Source organism: Sarcophilus harrisii, chromosome 2, assembly GCF_902635505.1.
Source record: "Sarcophilus harrisii chromosome 2, mSarHar1.11, whole genome shotgun sequence".
NCBI lineage: Eukaryota > Metazoa > Chordata > Mammalia > Dasyuromorphia > Dasyuridae > Sarcophilus > Sarcophilus harrisii.
Genome location: NC_045427.1, coordinates 423,130,472 through 423,148,831, shown reverse-complemented (window position 1 = coordinate 423,148,831; position 18,360 = coordinate 423,130,472). Strand labels below are relative to the sequence as shown.

The 18,360-nt window shown below is 45.3% G+C and overlaps 1 protein-coding gene across 4 annotated transcripts in view; it reads right to left on the bottom strand.

The window, feature by feature from the left end:
• Positions 1 to 17,331, bottom strand: part of DLGAP4 (DLG associated protein 4) — a 222,315-nt gene extending 204,984 nt beyond the window's left edge. The window contains exon 1 of one of the 4 annotated variants that reach the window (XM_031953956.1): positions 16,958 to 17,331. The gene's annotated coding sequence lies outside the window, so the exon portion shown is untranslated. The remainder of the gene's footprint in view (positions 1 to 16,957) is intronic. The other 3 variants (XM_031953958.1, XM_031953957.1, XM_031953955.1) reach the window with 3 other exon arrangements.
• Between the last annotated feature and the right edge of the window lie 1,029 nt (positions 17,332 to 18,360).

The following is an 18,360-nucleotide window of genomic DNA, read 5'->3' as shown; positions in this document are numbered from 1 at the left end:
ATTGGAGCTAAAGTTATTCTGAAGACATGTTGGTGCAACCCATTTTCCCCTCATCAGGAATTGGATTCTCCCCCACTCCACTACTTTAACCTACAATTTAGGTACTCCACCAGCAGATGACTAGCAATGATGGATCTCTTAAAGTCTTTATATGAAAAAGAAAATTTTTAAAATCAAGAAATCTAACCTAATATTAGTCATACATTATTAAAGAAAGCATTCTAGTTAAAAAGAATATACAATTTAGAGTGAGATTTAAAGAAACATAGAGACTTAGGCATAATTAGGTAGGTATCATTCCCCTTAATCTTCAACCTTGAGGCTGAACTAACCCAAAATGCATGCAAAGACTCAAGTAGAGTTTACTATTAATAATAGTAACTTACATTTATATAGTGATTTAGGGTTTGCAAAATGCTTTTGATTTTTGTCACCTGTTGCTTTTGGATTTCTTGGATTTCTCCCAAGATTTCAACAGAATTTACTCCCAAACTCTAGTGGATCCAGGATCTTTCTGGAAGAGGTAGATTGTGACCCCTCCATGCCTTCTAATTCCATGCATATCTTGACAAGTGTCCTCTTATAAATGCACCGACATATTGGAGACCTTTCTTATATTCTGTCTTCATTACAGGGACAGCAACGGACCACTTGGGCTACTGTTCACCTTTTGTATTTTGCTCTCATTAAATGATTTGTCCTTCATTTTTTTCTTCATCCATTTGTCTGATGACATCCTTAATATCACTTTCCCCAAATAATTCTTTTAAATGTGAGGTTAAATAAATAAATAAATAAATATGGGGTAGTCTGCTAATATCTACAATGAGCCTTATTGCCCTTTGGGACTCCCAGTTTTAATTATTGTGAAGGTGAAGAACTTGTAATGACAAGAAAACAACTTTAAAGCTAGAAGGGACTTTTTTGCAGGGGGGAAACTGAGGCCCCAAGAAGTGTCTAAGATTATGTAAGTATCATAGGCAAGTTTTGAACTTAGTCCTTTATACTCTAAATCTGTTTCTGTAGGGCTGATACCCACTTTAAGATTTACAACACCTTTAAATGCGTTTTTCACAATGTTGTTATAAATATTTAAAAGTTTACTATTCTCAATTTACAAACTGAAAAACTGGAACTCAGAGAGACTGGGGCATGCCCAAGATCCCACAGTCAGTATTCATGAGAATAACAATCTCTTTTAACTGTCCAGCTTTTCATTCTATCCTTTTTGTCATTAGACCCCATATGGCTCTGAGAGCTCCAAGCAACTTAATATCAAAAGTTCATAGCAGGAGGCTTCCTTCCAGATTTTGATCTTCTCTTAAATGAGAGAAGATACTTGACTATTTTACACTTGAAACCAGAATCATAAAGAGGCTTTTCTAATCTGACATTTCAGTTTAGTCAATCAGTCAATAAACATTTATTAAGCACCTACTAGGTCCCAGGCACTGTCCTAAGGGGGAAGACAACATGACAAACAACTATGTAAAAATAAACAATTTCCAGGTTAAATTGGAAGCCACTGGTGGACTGGGGAAGGGAGGAGTAATTGGTCAGCAAATGAAGGGCGTAACCAAAGTGGTTCTTGGGCTCTAAACATTTATGCATCTCCTTGCTTATGAAATTGGATGGAGGCAAAAACCTGCTTGGATTAGAAGTTCAGCAGAATTAACTCATCAGATACAAGGTGTAGGGTCTATGTGTCCTTATTATATAAGGGAGAGACAGAGACAGAGAGAGGGAGAAACATAGAGGGGGGGAAGGGAGGAAAAGGGGAGGAGAAAAGGAAGAGGGGGAGAGAGAGAAGGAGAAGGAGAAGGAAGAGGAGAAGGAGAGAAGGAGGAAGAGGAAGAGGAAGAGGAGAAGAAGGGGAGAGAAGGAGGGAAAAGAGGAGAAGGGAGAGAAGAAGAGAATGAGAGAAAGCTGAAACCCGATACATGGCATATCATGTGCAAAGACAGGCATCCTGTTCACAGCTACTGCAGAATTGGCCATGGGGCTACTGAAAAAATTGTATCAAAAGGACAAATTTACTCTTTTGGGGTTCACAGCTAGGCTGGTTCTGGGATAACTCAAGGAGTCTGGCCAGATCCAATGACATCAGACTCTTTTTGTGGGGATTTCCCTCTGGTTAAACCCATAGGAAAAAAAGGAAGATGCAGGATTATGGGGGCACCAATGACACTGAGCCCCTAAAACATGGCTCTGTGACAGTTGATATGTCTCTAGGGAAGAAGAGAGGAAGATAGAGATAGAAGGCGATAAAGGGATGGAGTGGAGTAGATGAGAGAGACAGAGAGAGAAAGACAGACTGTATGTAGAGTAGTGGGTGGAAGGTATGTGTCATGGAGAATATTTATGTTTTACACATTGGGATAAAACTGAAGAGCAAAGGTTTGGGAGAGATCTCACGGACTCATGAGTGCAGGGCTGTACACATCTTGCCAAAGAGAAGATGCCCTGCCAATCATGTCAGTTCAGGAGCAACAAAGAGACTAGGGAAAGGAGGGACCTGTCAGCCCCCCCCCCCCAAACTTGGAGTTAAACCCTCAGGACTGATAGTCTGGGAACTCAGCCTTCTCCTTCCACGGCCTACACTGCCCTTGACTTCTGGGATGACCTCATCAGAATATCGGGGCCTAAGGGAATTAGTCCCTCTTTGTAGAAATGAGGAAACTGAACCAGGGAAGGTCTGGGAATTGCCCCACAGTAAGATTAGCAGCAGAGGTGAGGTGGAATCCAGGTGTCCTGACTTTGGGGCTGAGTCTCCAAGGACGAATGAGACACAGCTGGATGAAGGAGAGAGGAAAGATGCCCAATCGCAGCATAGAGACCAGATGGCAGGTGGGGACAAGATCACAATGCTTTATGTCCTGCTTGTCTATAGGATTTGGATACTCTACGGACAACTAATATTAGCAAACTGACCTCATCATCTTCTCATGTTGCAGAGGCAACATGACTAAAACTGGAACCTGGGTCTCCTGCCCCACCCCCCAAATAACAAGATATAGAACTGGAAAGAACTTTAAGATCCAGTCCAATAATTCATTTTTACAAAAGGGGAAACCAAGGCCCAGAGAGGGAGCATGATTTGTCCAGAATCACATGGGAAGTAACTGGCAGGGCTGGACCTCTTGCCTCCCACTTGCTGTCTCCAAATCCAGAGCTTTTCCTACCACACCATGGCACGAGGCTCTTTCAACCTTAACCCCCTCCCCACAGGTCACTGCCTTCCTTCTCCCCAAATCTTCATAGGTTTTCCTTTCCTTCTTTTTATCTCACTTTTACCCAAAAAAAGACTGAAAACCTGTCTCTCACTCTCCCATCTGTCTCTGAGGGCCCCAAGTCCCCTTCCCTCTTTTCCCTCCATCCCTAAAACACAGTCAGGCAAATCAGAGAGACTCAGACTCTGGGATCTAAAAAGAATTTCAAACACTATCCATCTCAGACATACCTGAACAGGAGTTCTGATAAGTGGTCCCACAGCCTCTACATAAAGACCACTGGAGAAAGTTCTTCAGAGAGGTTCATTGCAATGCTGGACTAATTTAAGTTTCCATGGTTAGGAAATGTCTTGTACATAGGGCTGAAATCCTTCTTTCTTCACCTTCTTCCCAACAGAATGTAAGCTCCTTGAGGATGGGGACTCTCTCATTTTTGTCTTTGTATGCTCAATGCCTGGCACATAGTAGGTGCTTAAATCAAGTTTCTTGTTTGATCAGTCCTATTTCTGATTTCTGAGGTCACTCAGAATGACTCAAACCCACCTTCCACATGACAGAACCTCAAATATTGAATTACAACATTGTGTCCCTAAGTCACCTCCTCTGAAGGCTAACCATCCCGACACCTTTCACCTCATCTTCTTATATGGTCATCCCTTGCCATTTTGATTACTTTCCTATGCTCATACTAGCTTCTCAATGACTATCTGCAATTATGGCCTTAGGGACAAGCACAATTAAATATTTCTGCCTTCATTTAAAGACTTCAGGGCCCTTTAACAAACACCAAGGGCAGAATTCTCTGGTCTCGTGTTCATCCTTCCTGCATCCTTATATCCCTTACTCAATCTGGCACGGGATGCCCTTTCTTTCTCCTATAGCTTCCTGAGCCTTTCTGTCTTCACAGCTGCACTCAGATTTTGCTTTCTTAAGGTATTCTTCCTAAGGAGGAAGCATGCCAAGGTCGAGAAGAACATCTGGATTGAAAGCTAAGGGCCCAGGCTTCTGCTCCTATCCCTGCCACTCATTCCCTGAGTTTTTGTTGTTCAGTTGTTCAATTGCATCCTATTCTTCCTGGCCCCATTTGGGGTCTTCTTGGCCAAGATATCAAAATGGTTTGCATTTCCTTTCCCAGCTCATTTTACAGATGAGGAACTGAGGGAAACAGGATGAAGTGACTTGGCCAGGATCACCCAGCTAGAGTGTGTGAGGTCGGATTTGAACTTGGGAGATGCTCCTTCCTGACCCTAAGCCTGGCACTTCATACACTGTACCATCTAGCTGCCTAGGAGTTGTTGTAAAGGTTTAATGGAAGGACCTAGCCTAGTGGAAGAGCTTTAATGGAAAAGCACAACGTACTTTACACAGGATTGAGCTTGGTAGCCTAAAGCATTCTCCGCCCAGTCTCCTGCCAAAATGCTTGCGTCCAGGTGACTTCAGGTTAAAATGATGGGGGTAGAGATGGGATGAGGACTCTCAAAGGGCCCATTGGAGCTAGAAATGACTGGGAGGTTCAAGTGTTTCTGGACTTTGGGACTACCTCTTCCTCCCACAGGCCCAGGGCTAAGGGAAGCCATTCCATTCAGAGACCCCTTTGCTAGTCCTGGTTCTGCAGAAATCCCTCATGTATCTTTCCTAACATGTTTTTCTCTTTCCAGACTTTTCATGCTGCACTTAAGGAATTTCTCACATCCCAACCTGCCCAGACCCAGGCACCTTCCAAGAAACTGAGACTAACACCCTGACTCGAGGGATTGCACCTCCTTCCAGCAGCCTCAGTTTTTAGGAAGGAGGGAGAAGGTCCTGCCTTTGAAGAAAGGAGAATAGGAGAAAGGTGAAAAAATTGGTGTCCCAGCCCAGAAGCCCCTCCTCCACTGTTTTCTCCACATTCACTGGTCTCAAGGGACTGGGAAGGCAAAAGGTTAATGAGACATTTGTTCCCAATTCTGCCACAGCCAAGGGGACATCTGATGTGCACCTTGTCCTCCGTTCCACTGCTTACTATCCACCCCCATTCCAGGGTGGTTGTTAGCTCAATCAATTGGTCACAGTAGGTTTAGTGATCAAAAGACACAACTTCACACTACACTAATGATCTAGACTTATCAGCTAGAAGCAGAATGCCTGGGAAAGCCAAATTTAACAAAACAGAACAAAACACAACCCCTCTGATGAGTGTTGAGCTCCCATCCTGAGATTCAAAGCAGGAAGGATTAACTTAGAAATCATCTACTCCAACTTCTTCATTTCTACAGATGGGGAAACTGAGGCTCACAGAAGGAAAATTACTTGTCCAACATCACACAAACAAATAGAGGAGGTGGGACTCACACCTTGGTTCTCTGCTGCCAGATCATTGCTCTCTCATCTGAACGTGGCATCCCAATGGCTCAAATCCTATAGCTCTTCAACTTAGTGGAATAAAGCACTTGGAGTCAGAAACATTTGACTACTTCTTAGCTCTATGACCCTTCCCAATCATTTAACTTTTATGTACTTCAGTTTCCTTTTCTTTAAAAAAGGGATAATGATAGCTCTTACCTCCCAGTGTTGTTGTGAGGATCAAATGAGATACATGTAAACTATTTTGCAAAGCTTCATAGCACTATATAAATACGAACGGTTATTCTTCTTATCATTATTATTAATGAAAATACTTCTCATCTTCTTTTATAGAATTCAAATCAAAATGGTTACTGTCCTGCTATTATTCTTACATCTATTCTGTGGACTATAGCACAGGAAGATCAGCTAATTACTTACAAACAGGGTGATGAGCATGAGAAGGACCTCACCATGCTCATCGTGCTCATCCCTGCAAGGTCTCTATATCATAAAGGCTTTATCTTCCCTGCAGTCTAGAGGTCATGAGTGGCTGGTATAGTGACATTTATTTTTATGGATCCCTTTTATGTCCTAGAGATTTGTGTTCAACAATTCAATCTGAGATGATGCTCCTGTTGTTATTCTGGGTTGTAGCTCGGAGTTCATCATTTGGAGGTAGAGGAGAGTTCTCAGGGAGGAAACTCCTCTCTATCAACATAGATTGGCATTGACTTTGCAAACTGAGAATGACCTAGAGTAGTAAGTTTGATGCCTTACCCAGGGTCACACAACTGGTATGTGAGAGCATTATTATCATTATTATTAATAACACTCATACTTACCATAAAGATTTAGGGTTTACCCAGCCCTCTTTCTATTCTATTAACTAGCAGCTAGGTACCTCAGAGTATTAGGCTCGAAATCAAGGAGATTCATCTTTATGTGTTCAAATCCAGCCTCAGACACGTCTAGCTATATGACTCTGGACAAGTCACTTAACCCTGTTTGTCTTACTTTCCCCATTTGTAAAACAAGCTGGAGAAGGAACTTGAGTGTATTTGCCAAGAAAACCCCAAATGTGAATCACAAGGAGTCAGACATGACTCATAACAACTCCCACCTATAATCTTATGAGGGAAGTAGAAGCATTATTATTCCCATTTTACAGATGGGGAAATTGAGGTCCTGCTAGAGGAAGGATCTCAAACATGCTGATACCTGGACTTACTAGCAGAACTAGGACTAGAACGCAGGTGTCCTGCCACCCAGCTCAAAGTTTTTTCTAATCTATCACTAGAGACAGCAGCTAATGGTACAACAGATGGAGCACTGGGCCCCAGAGACATAAAGACCCGAGTTCAAATTCAGCTTCCGACACTAGCTGTGTGAGTTTGGACAAGTCACTTAATTTTTTTCTTTTTGGGGAAGGCAATTGGAGTTAAGTGACTTCCCTAGGGTCACTTAGCTCACAAGTGTTAAGTAGCAAGAGGTCGGATTTGAATTCAGGCCTTCCTGATTCTAGAACCAGTACTCTATCCAGTGCACCATCTGCATGTCACCAAATCACCTAATTTCTGCTTGCCTCAATTTCTTCAACAGTAACTTGGGGATAATATTAGCACTTCCCCTCACAACTGTTGTGAGGGTTAACTGGGATAATATTTATAAAAAGTGCTCAGCACAATGGCTGGCATGTGACGCTCTATAAATCCTCATTCCCTTTCTTCTTCCCTGACTCCTGCAGAAGAGTTCTTGCCTGAAAGTCCCTCACCTTTACATGCAGTTTAAATTTGACAAAGTGCTTTCCATTACAGTGTAATAGGAGAATCATTTGATGCTCATAACAACCCTGTGAGTCAGGTGCTATTGTCATCTCCCTTACAGGTGAAGGAGCTGGGGCTGAGAGGTTCAGTGCCTCATGGCTAGTAAATACCTGACAAAAAATTTGAACTCGGGCCTTTCTGACTCAAAGTCTAACACTTTAATCTAGCTAACTGCTAGCGGATGTCAGAACCTTTCAAAATGGCCACTTGTCCCTCTAGACAAGGAGATGAACTTTCATAAATCTCCATCCCCAAATATTCTAGGAGAGGGAATATAGCCTACAGAAGTCAAAGGATCATGGGATTCAGCATTTGAAGGCCTCTTGAGGAATCACAAATTTAGAATTGGAAGGGATCTTAGATATGATCTAAACCCCCCCACCCCATTTTACAGATGAGAATACTGAGGCCCGAAAAAGGTTAAATGATTTGGAAGCTTCTCAGAAAGGGCAAAGCCATTTTAGTTTTTGCTGTTGTTGTTCCCTGTGGCCTTGCACATTTGAGGCACTTGACATGCTTGCTGAATTGCCTGAGATTATCGCCCTTCACTGAAGGGAGGTTTGAACACTGACTTTCAAGCTTTGGTTCCTACCACCATCCTAGCCCTCAGATTCACAAAGGAGATAAGTGGTAGGGGCCAGGTGAGTCAGCATGGCGAAAAATGACCCAATCTACCTCAGACAACACAGCTGCAGATCAGGCCCCTCCCTCCCACAAAGGATTGTTCCACAGGTGTTTCCCCGTTATCAGCTCCTGGTGGGATGCCCCAGCAGCCTCCCAGCAGAAGCCCCCGCCCAGGGTGGGACAGACTCAGTCCTTCCTGGCCGACAGGCCACGGCCAATGTGACCACCCAAGCCTTTGTGTTACCAGCACCATCTCCACAACGCTCAGGGCAGGATATCGATTGACATCAGCTTGTTACACACACCCATGATTACACAGTGCAGCCTTGTGTTTGGGCCTCCAGCTGTCTCTGACCTAGGTCTCTGAGAGAGAACGAGACCTAGAGAATCACATTAGAGGATCTCAGAACCGGAAAGAACCACAGAGGCCATTTAATCAACCTGGGCCCATCCCTTCTGCCCCATCCCCAGCAAGGGGTCACCCAACCTCTGCCTGAAGCTCTCCAGTGACAGGGAACTCCCTCTGAGGCAGCTCAGCTCCTTCTATTCCCATCATTTTGATTTTTCCTACACAGAACTGAGACTTGCCTCACTGCAAACTCCACCTACGGTTGCTAGTTCTACCTGCCGGGGCCCAAGCAGGACAAGGTGAATCTCTCTTCCACAAGTCACCTTTCAAACATCTGAAGACAAAGTACCGAGATCCCTCTAAATCTTATCTTCTCTGTGAAAAATTCTCTGTGAAAAATGTTAAGAGAAGACTACAAAAGCGAGCAATGTACATGATGACTACAATAATGTAAATAATCTCCTTAAAGCACGATCAAACTTCCGCACTGTCCCCCTCTAGGACTGATAAAGAAATCTTCCTTCCTTCTCTAGTAGCCAAGTGGGAAACACAGATGTGGAAAGTGGTATTTGCTCACACACTCAGATGTGCTTGTCAAGGCTTTGGCTTTGCTTACATGTTTTGAGTTATAAGGAAGGACTTACTGCTGCTGGCGGTGGTGGTGAGGAAATTAAGGTAAAATAACCATGTAAAGAAACAAAAGGCGATCATAAAACTTAAAAATAAGTACATAAGTAAAGTTCTTCTCTAGGCTAAACATGTCCAGTTCCTTCTACTTGGAATTAAACTTTGTCTCCTGCACCCAGAATCCTAGGCCCTCCCTGCTCTGGATAGGACTGGTGACTCCCTTCATTATCACCTTGTATATACTTGCATAGATGCAGAACACATGTTGCCCAGATTGGGACCGTTATTGCTTTTTCCTTTGCATCCCCAAGGTCTGGTACAACGCCTGTGTCACCGTAAGTGACTAAAAATCACCCATTAATTGACAGGTAACCTAGTTACTGAGAGACTGATGGTCTAGCTTAACCCTCTCCCTCTCATTCCTAAAAGTTTAGAAATCAAACGGCTTGCCCAACTAAAAAAGCCAGGATTCACACTCGGGTCTGGTGGTTCCAAGTGCGCTATGCCGCATTCACAACAACTTTAGTCTACGCTTTCCGACGTTCGGAGGAAACTGAGGCTGGGCCCCATGAGCCCCCACGCCCCAGCACGGAGGGCTCTCCCCCCCTCCCGGAGAAGGAGCCTCCTCTGCACCCCTCCCCCCATGATCCAATCTGGCAGAGCCGGGGAGAGGTGCCAACACTCAGTGCTGTTGGCTGGGGGTGGAAGCCAGGCAGCCTGAGATGTGTGGGAAGAGCATTTAAAAAAAAATTTTTTTTGTCGTCTTTAGCAAACCCGGGCCCCCGTTTCCAAGCTGTGCTCCCGAGCTCTCGGCCGCATGACGCAGCCGTGGTGAGAGGGTCCGGGGGCGGCAGGGGAGAAGGGGCCCCTCCCTCAGCCAGCTGCTGGGGGGCGACACGGAGGGGCACCCCTGGGGAGGCAGGCCGGAGCCTCGGCCAAGGGGCTCGGGCCACCAGACAGGTGAGACTAGGTCAGGGAGGCTCAGAGGGGCTGAGTTCGGATCCCTGTGAGTCTGAATCCCTGTGAGTCTGAGGAGAGGGGCCGAGCTAGTGGGGCTCCCAAAATAGCCTGCATTCATCTTGCATTTACAAAGGCCTTTTACATCTGCTATCTCTTCTGATCCTCACAATAGTTCTGTGAGGCAGGTACTGGATTATTAGCCCCATTTTACAGAGGAAGAAACTGAAGCTCAGAAATGCACTAGAATCTGCCAAATGGGTCATGAGTGGCGAGCTGGGACTCAAACTTCAGCCTTCTGACTCTGCCTAGGACCATGTCTGCACATCTAGCTGCCTCTCACCACTCCCTGATAACTGCGTGAGGGGGGCAGGATTTAGTCTTTACTCTATTTTTTTTTTTTGGCAAAGCAATTAGGATTAAGTGACTTGTCCAGAATCACACAACTAATAAGTGTTAAGTGTTTGAGGTTAGATTTGAACTCCTGACTCTAGGGCGGGATGCTCTATCCACTGTCCCATCTAGCTGTCCAGGATTTTGGAATAATAATAACAGGGAGCATTTATTAAGCACCTACTATGCACCTGGCACTGTGTTAAGTGCTTTACAAATATTATTTTATTGGTCATTACAATAATCCTGGGAGCTAGGTGATGTTATTTTCATTTCATAGTTGAGGAAACAGGTAGATAGATGTTAGATGACCTGTCCAAGATCACATAGCTATTAAGTATATAAGGTGGGATTTGAACTTACCATGATGCCTCTAGTGAGCCCTGGAATAAGAATCTCGAAACTTGTGTTTTTGCTATTGATTTTAAGAATTAATACTGTCCCTCCACCAAGATATAACCTCAGAGCAGCTAGATGGCACAGTGGATAAAGTACCACAGGAATACTTGAGTTCAAATCCAGTCTCAGACACTTAATTAATGCTTACCAGCTGTGTGATCTGGGCAAGTCCTTCATCCCAACTGCATGCGCGGGAAAAGACATAACCTCTTTTAGGTCAGGAAACTATTCTACCACAATAGAGCTATATCAGGGTTAGTTGTCCTCCAAACATATTTGTTGGATGATTTGTAATTTGCATAATTTTGTCTGGAAAGTTCCATATAAGTGAACTTCCTAAACAACTGACGAGCATCCCTTTGAACATCAAAATTTTTTTAAAAATAAATATATGACAGAAGTGTTTTGAAATTCATATTTCTTTCTAACTGTACTATGTAAGCATCACTGATCTAGTCATTTCTGTCTAGAACAAATAGAACCAAAAAGGAAGTTGAGTCCTCCAAGTCTGAGATAGAGGACAGTGAGTTTAAAAACACTTCACAGGTGGTCATTTAACAAGTCCTTTAGACAAGAAATTTCCAAACCTTATTTTGCAATCCCAATTTACTTCAATTCAGTTTCATTTACAAAGAACACCAAACTTTCAGGGTAAGAGAGAGAAATACAGTTGTGATATACAACTTGGCTTGGAAATACAAAGACTTGAACTGTATTCCTCTGTCACTAACTCAGTATGATCTTGAACTGGTTCTTCTCTTCTTTAGCCTCAGTTTTCCCAGCTATTTAGTGGAGATTGATCATTCTTGCCTCAATCTGCTTCCTAGTCCTACCAGGAAGATTCAGTATATAACTGGTTATGTCTACGACAAGTAACTGTAACTTGCAAAGAGCTTGTCTATCATATTTAAAATGTAAGAGAGTACAAATTACATGTAGTTTGCAAGAAGCTACATAAATGAGAGCTGGATAGGGGTGAGGTGATGCCCCCCAAATCAGACAAAGGCAGATCTCATCCTTCATGCCAGGCAGGAGTTGGAGCCTGGGGCCACAGATGTGTTCCAAATTAAGTCAAGTACGAAAAATGTGAGCTCCTAGGTTGGATGATACTAGAGGCTTAAACCAGGGTGGGGCAGGAAAATGTAGCCACACAGAAACACAACACAAAAGGGATATCAAATATCCCTTCTAGAAATTGCTGGGCATAATAATGGTGAAAAATGTAGTTGACATTTCTATACTGCTTTATAATTTAAATTTTTAAATATTTTAAATTTTAAAGGTTTTAAATATTCTACAAAGTAAAAGACTTTGTATGTAAACCTCAAATTTTGAGAAATATGGCATCACATCAGCTCACTTGATCTTCACAACAATCCAGTGTGGTTAGTAGTATAGATTGGTTATTTCCTCCCCTTAGACCTTCGATTTCAATATTGTGGGGGACCGTGTAATGTGGAAACTCCTTCTATCAATATAGACTGATGACCTATTTATAACTTACAGTCTTAAGTGAATTATCTGGAGACCCCGAAAGGATAAGTAACTTGACCATAATATTATAATTAGTGTGTGTTGGAGGTGGGACTTCAAGGTCTTCCCAATTTTCTATCCACTATGCTATACTGCCTCTAGGACAGGTATAATTCCCCTTCCCCCAATCCTGTACCACCTTCAAAGTTCAGCATCCATATCTAGGAGCTGTACCCATTCCACTCTAAGCTTGATTAGCCTCCTTTATTAACTAAGACAACTCACATTTAAACAGTATCTTAAGACTTACAAAGGTCTTTCATCACAAAAAATCAGAGACCGAGGTAGATAGCATACACATGATCACTTCCATGAATAACTAAAGGTCTGAGAAACAAAATGACTTCTTTCTATCCAGGTACATGGTCAGTGCCAAAGGTATGATTGGTATATGGAATCCAAATCCATGTTCTTTCCACTGTAACATTCTGCCTCTCTCTTCTTTAAACTTCTAGAGAATTCAAAACTGAAAGGGGACAGAGATCCAGGTAGTGGCAAATGATAATATAGTTAATAAGTAGCAGAGTTAACTTTCTATAGTCAAATTCAGATTCTTTGATTCCAAATCCAATTTTCCTATGCCCATATTACTTAGTCCTAATCATAAGTTGTCTATAAGTGCTATCACTCCATGCAAAGGAGCCTTGATCCCCCTATTTGACCATTAGTTCCCTAATAGGGATTGTCACACTTCATCTGTGTGCCCCTTAATGTATGACTGGCATAGGCCTGGGCTTTCTCCAAGAGTTCAGTCATTACTTGGATACCTGGAAAAAGGAAAAAATGAGGGGTACAATGGTGGAGAGCGGGGAGTCACTCTGGATATTGGATACTCGGCCTTTTTGTAGCTTCCTTACTTGTTCCTGATTCTGTCCTCTGGAGCCAATTAGTAGAAATTTGCCTCTCTTCTTTAGGATATCCTTTCAAATACATGGAGGCAAAAATTACTTCCCTTCCCCACTCTTCTATTCTGCCATTCTCACCAAAGTGGCTCATATCCAAATATAAGACCTGGTCTCCCCTTCATTCACTACTGGGATCTCACTCCTCTGTAGGATCCCCAGTGTCCATTCATTTATCCAAAACACTTCTTAAGATATTATTTTGTATATAGCACCATTAAATAGTAAGAATGCAAAAAGAAATGAAACAGTTCCTGCCCTCAAAGATCTTACTTTCTTCCAAGGAACTTATCACCAACCCTCCTGAAATGTATCCCAATTGATCCTTCATCCTGGTAGGGTTATTTATCCATCACTGCTTTTAATTTTTTTTCCTTTTGCCATTTCAGTGGCATGTGAAACACAAACTCCCTTGCTTTAGTTTTTCAAGAGGGCTCATTAGCTCCCAGACCTAAATACAAAACATGTTTACTGTATAATGTTATCTAAAGCCTTCCCTCGGTCACAATACATAAATCCTGCTCCCCTTATCTTAATGGGAGACACAGGAAGGGGTTCAGAGCCCCCCAACCTAATTCCTGGAAGCCTCCCAATCTAAAAACAATGAACAATTATAGTCCTCTTGGACTGTATCCCTAGTTATTGGGGCTGGTTAGTTTTAAACCTTTTTTCTGGGCCATAGCCCACTCTTAGCCCCAAATGTGGATTACCATTTTGCAGATGTGTGTCTTTGGTCACTTAGGGAGACAGAGGAGGATATGTATGATGGGTGCAGACTATTCCTATTGCCAGACACACAAGCCTTCCTAAGGTAGGCCCAGGAGTATCATCTTTTCTCAAGGATGAAGGTAACAGCAGCAAAACAAGATCCTGTCATTCTTTCAATTGTGCTTCCTAACCACTCCAAACACACACACACACACACACACACACACACACACACACACACACACACACTGAGCCACTCTGTCTGTATATGCCCTAGTAGCCTCCAGGTCAAGCAAAGAAACAAACAGACAATTGCTATCCTGGGAGAGTGGTTGTGGAGACTTGGTCTAAGGGAATCCTTTTGGTAAGTGAGGAGAACCCAGGTGTCCTAAAATGCAGCTGGTCTTTATAACTATCACCATCACCATTACAGATGTATCTCTCCCTCCCTCCCCCTTTTCACACACAGACACAAAAACATACAGGAAAGCATACAGAGAATATACATACCGCACGTATGCACCTAGGGATATAAAGGCATACATATAAAGACATTTAAACATGGGCAAAGACACACAGAGATATATGCAGAAGCATGCAGAAACACACACTGAAAGATGCACACTACATATGTCCTGAAAAATGCATAAATCTATCACATACACTTATAGAGATATACTGTGTCCACATCACTAGTATTTCCAGCACCTGCTGGAAACAGATTGATCAGCCCCTCGGTGGCTGCTCAGGATAGGTCCCTAGGGCTATTTTGCCACCTGTGGAGCAACCAGACCCTTAACCCCACAGCTCTCCTTAAGTTCTAATGATAGCAACAGGCCCCACATTCAAGAGAATTGATTTCTTTTGCCATGTCATTTCTTTGCCATCCAAAGTCTCCAGCTTCAGCTCTGCCCTGTCCATGGTACCTATAGACCACACCCCCTTCCCATCCCTCTTCCATAGTCTGCAACCCCCTTTGATCCTAGAGTGGCCCCAGGCTCTAGAAATATTCTTAAGGTTCAGAAAGAGATTAATCTACTCCTTCTCCCCTTATACATCACCCGTCCCTTCCTTGGAACCTTGTGAGGTCTGGGAAGCAAACAGTATTGGGTTTTCTGAGTCAGTCAACCTAAAGGAGGGAGACTAGTTTCCAAAGAGGGGGAGTCAGGATGGAGAGGGGAGTTGGGATGGAGAGGGTAGTCTTTTTCTAAGCTCCTCCAATATTGCACCCCCTTTGGCCAGCCAGGTCTAGGAAATCTTTCTTGGGGTCTCCAGTTTCCTCTCAGACCTGGAGCTCTAGGCCTACTCATTAGCAGACATCTCTGGCCAGATCTAGCTGAGAGTGGTGGTGGTCACCCTTGTCTTGGATGTCCCAGGGTCTAATCTTGGTAGAGTGGCAGCAGTAGAAGGAAGAGGGGAACTAGCCATCCAATCCTTCCCATGGACTTAGGCCCATGGAGCTTTGGTTGGTGTGGGGGTGAAGGAGAAGGGGGGATCCTGTGCTAATATTCTTTCTCTGCCTGTAGCTTTTAAGCTGTGAGCTTAATTAGGCAGGAAGGGGATAACTAGAGACATGAAAAGAAAGAGAGGAGCTTCCCCTTAGCCCTTTTCCAATCTCCCTCAGGGGATATAGCAAAACCTGCCCCTGTTGTGGAGCGGGGTGCCCAGATTGAAAGACTCAACATTCTGACTGAGTGGGTGAGCCTAGCCTGGAGGAAGAAGCTGGAAGGAGGAGCTACAGGGGACCCCTCTACATCGATACCTTTTTCAGAGTCCAATGCTCCTTATCCTCCTCTTGTCCCATTTTCCTTAAGAAAGAGAGGACAACTTTCCTAGGGTGGTTGGATGCCCCCCATATTAGCCAGTGAAACTCAATTTCTCCACCCTCTTTATCACCCTTCATTCAAGTGTTCCCCCCTCCAATCCAATCTCTCTTCATATTAAATATTAGTATTATACCAGTCTCTCTTTTTTTGTTTTTAAAGCCCAACATAACAGAGAAAGCCAAGATAGATGAATAGAAAGGCATAGGACATAGAGGCTGAAGCCCCACACTGCGAGTCACATGTCCAGGTAACACATGTCCCCCTCCCCCCAGGAACACAGAAGCCTCCGGCACATCTGGACACATCTGGACATGCAGCACCCGGGCCTGCACTTCCTCCCCCGTTAGTCCAATTCTACCTTTGAGGGAGGGACCCAGGCATCCAAGGAAGCCCTCTCAGGCCACGTGAGCCCCCCCATCCGTCCCTCCCGGAAAGGCGCCCCCACCACCAGGGCCCGTCCACGTGCATTTCGCAGTAAATTCCTCCATCAGAGGCCCCTGCCCCCCATCCCCATCCACATTGGTCAGAGTCCTATGTGCAGCCTGCACTAGGGGCCTTGGCTATGACCCACCCCCAATCCCCTATCCAGGGAGTGCCCCCCCCAGCTTTCTCCCCAGCACCTCCCCCCACAGCCACCAGAGGAAGGACCGGGACGCTGGTGGCTGGATAGTCCGAATCCCTCTGAGGTTCTTAGAATCTACGAAGGGGGGCGGGCCGGGCCCGGTTCTTCCCGGTCCTGCCAGGATTGAGGAGAAGACTGTCGGGCCCCAGTCTTTCCCGGCATACATATGCACCCCATCAGGACTGAAGAAGGGGCTAACCAGGACCCCAGTGTTTCACTACTATCTCCTCTCCCTGGGAATGAGGAAGAGACTGTCCGGGGCTAAAAGACCGTCACCACCCCTGTGGGGCTACTGTGAATCAATACCCTGGCACAGTGACCCTTCCTCCCGGGATGAGGAAGTGGCTGCCAGGGGCCGCAGTGCGCTCCCCCCCCCCCCGCCTCCAGGCTCTGTGAATTTATGAGGAAAGGGCTGCCCCAGCACAGTGACATCCTCCTTCCAGATGAGAGAGAGCTGCTCTGGTCCCTATCTTCCCCACCCCCCGCGCCCCCGCCCATGGATAAAGAGTGGACTGACCAGGCTGAGGCTGCTCTTCTGGAATGAGGAGGGGGATGCCCCGCTGCAGTGAAGCCGGCCTCCCCTACCTCACCCCTGCTACCCCTCATCCCGGTGCCTTCCCCAGCCCCGGCCCGGCTCACCTGAGCTCTGTTCCCCCGGCTGCCTCCCCGGGCCATGCAGCGCACACGTCTCCGCGGTCCCAGCTCGGCTGCTGCGCTCCTGGTCCGGCTCCTGGTCCGGCTCCGGCTCCGGCTCCGGTTCTGGTTCCGGATCCTGCTTCTGTTCCTGGTCGGGCTCCAGCTCCGGCTCCGGCTCCGTTCCGGCTCCGGCTCCGGCTTCGGCACCGGCCCCTAAGCAGAAACAACGGTGGCTCCGGCCCCCGCCCGCAGCGCCCCGCACGGCCCCATGCCCAGAGATGCTGCAGGAGCCGCGGCCGCCCGAGATCCCCCGAGAATACGGCAGGAGCGGCCGGGAGGGGCAGGTGGGGGAGAGCAGGGAGGGGATGAGAGGGGAGGGAGCGAGGCGCCGACCGGCTGCTCCTAAAACCAGGCACGGACCCAGGAGGGTGGGACTAAGTGTGTAGGGGCGGAGGCGGGGGCGGGGGGCGGCCACAGAGGAAACTGGGAAGGGGGGGGACGCAGAAAACTGGGGCAGTGTGCGCCAAGCGGGAGGGGCCGCCAAGCGCCTAGTGGTGCAGCCACCTAGAGCCAGGCTGTCCTGCCCCAGGCGCTGAGAGGAAGGAAAATAAGCACCAAGTTCCGACCATCAGCGGAATGGATCAAGAACCCGTCAGAGGAGGAAGAGAGACAAAGTTAAGAATCAGTCAGGGGAGGCTTATATGCAATGGTACTCAGTCTAGGTATGAGTTCAGCCCTCTAGAGCATCAATCTGTTGCCAAAATACAGGGTCAAGGCTCAGTCTCGAGTAGGGATTTCTAACCTGTGGACCATGGATGGGAAGTTGAATGAATAAAAAAATACATCTTTATTTCAACATAATTAATTGGTTTCCTTTGTAATTCTCTATATTTTATTAATTTAAAAATAGTATTCTGACAAACAGGCCATTGATTTGACCAATCTGTCCAAGGGGTTCATGACACAGAAAAGATTAAGAATCCCTTGTCTAGGATCAGAGTAAGGATTGGGGTTTGAAGAGTCTGCAGGTAGTTACATGCTTAAGATTAATTTATGTTACAAATCAATCAGATCTCCACTAAACAGGAGGCAGAGATTATGGGTGGCTGGTTGGATGCTGATGATAAGGGGTAACTGCTTCAAGCTCTGTGAATATAACATATTTCTTTGGTCTCCCTCTAAGCGTTAGCTGGTTGTGAAGATCCCTGTCCAGGGATATTGGACCCCTTGCTTCCACTTCAGTTGAGAGAAGTCTGGTGGAGAAATAATCAGAGAACTGCTGGCAGTGCTTGGTACATAACTCTGGATAGAAGAGGCTCATAGATCTAGAATATGAACTCCAGGCATCCCTCCTCCCCTCTGATAATAGAATGCTTAGCTTCCTTCAATGCTAATCTCAAGTTAAC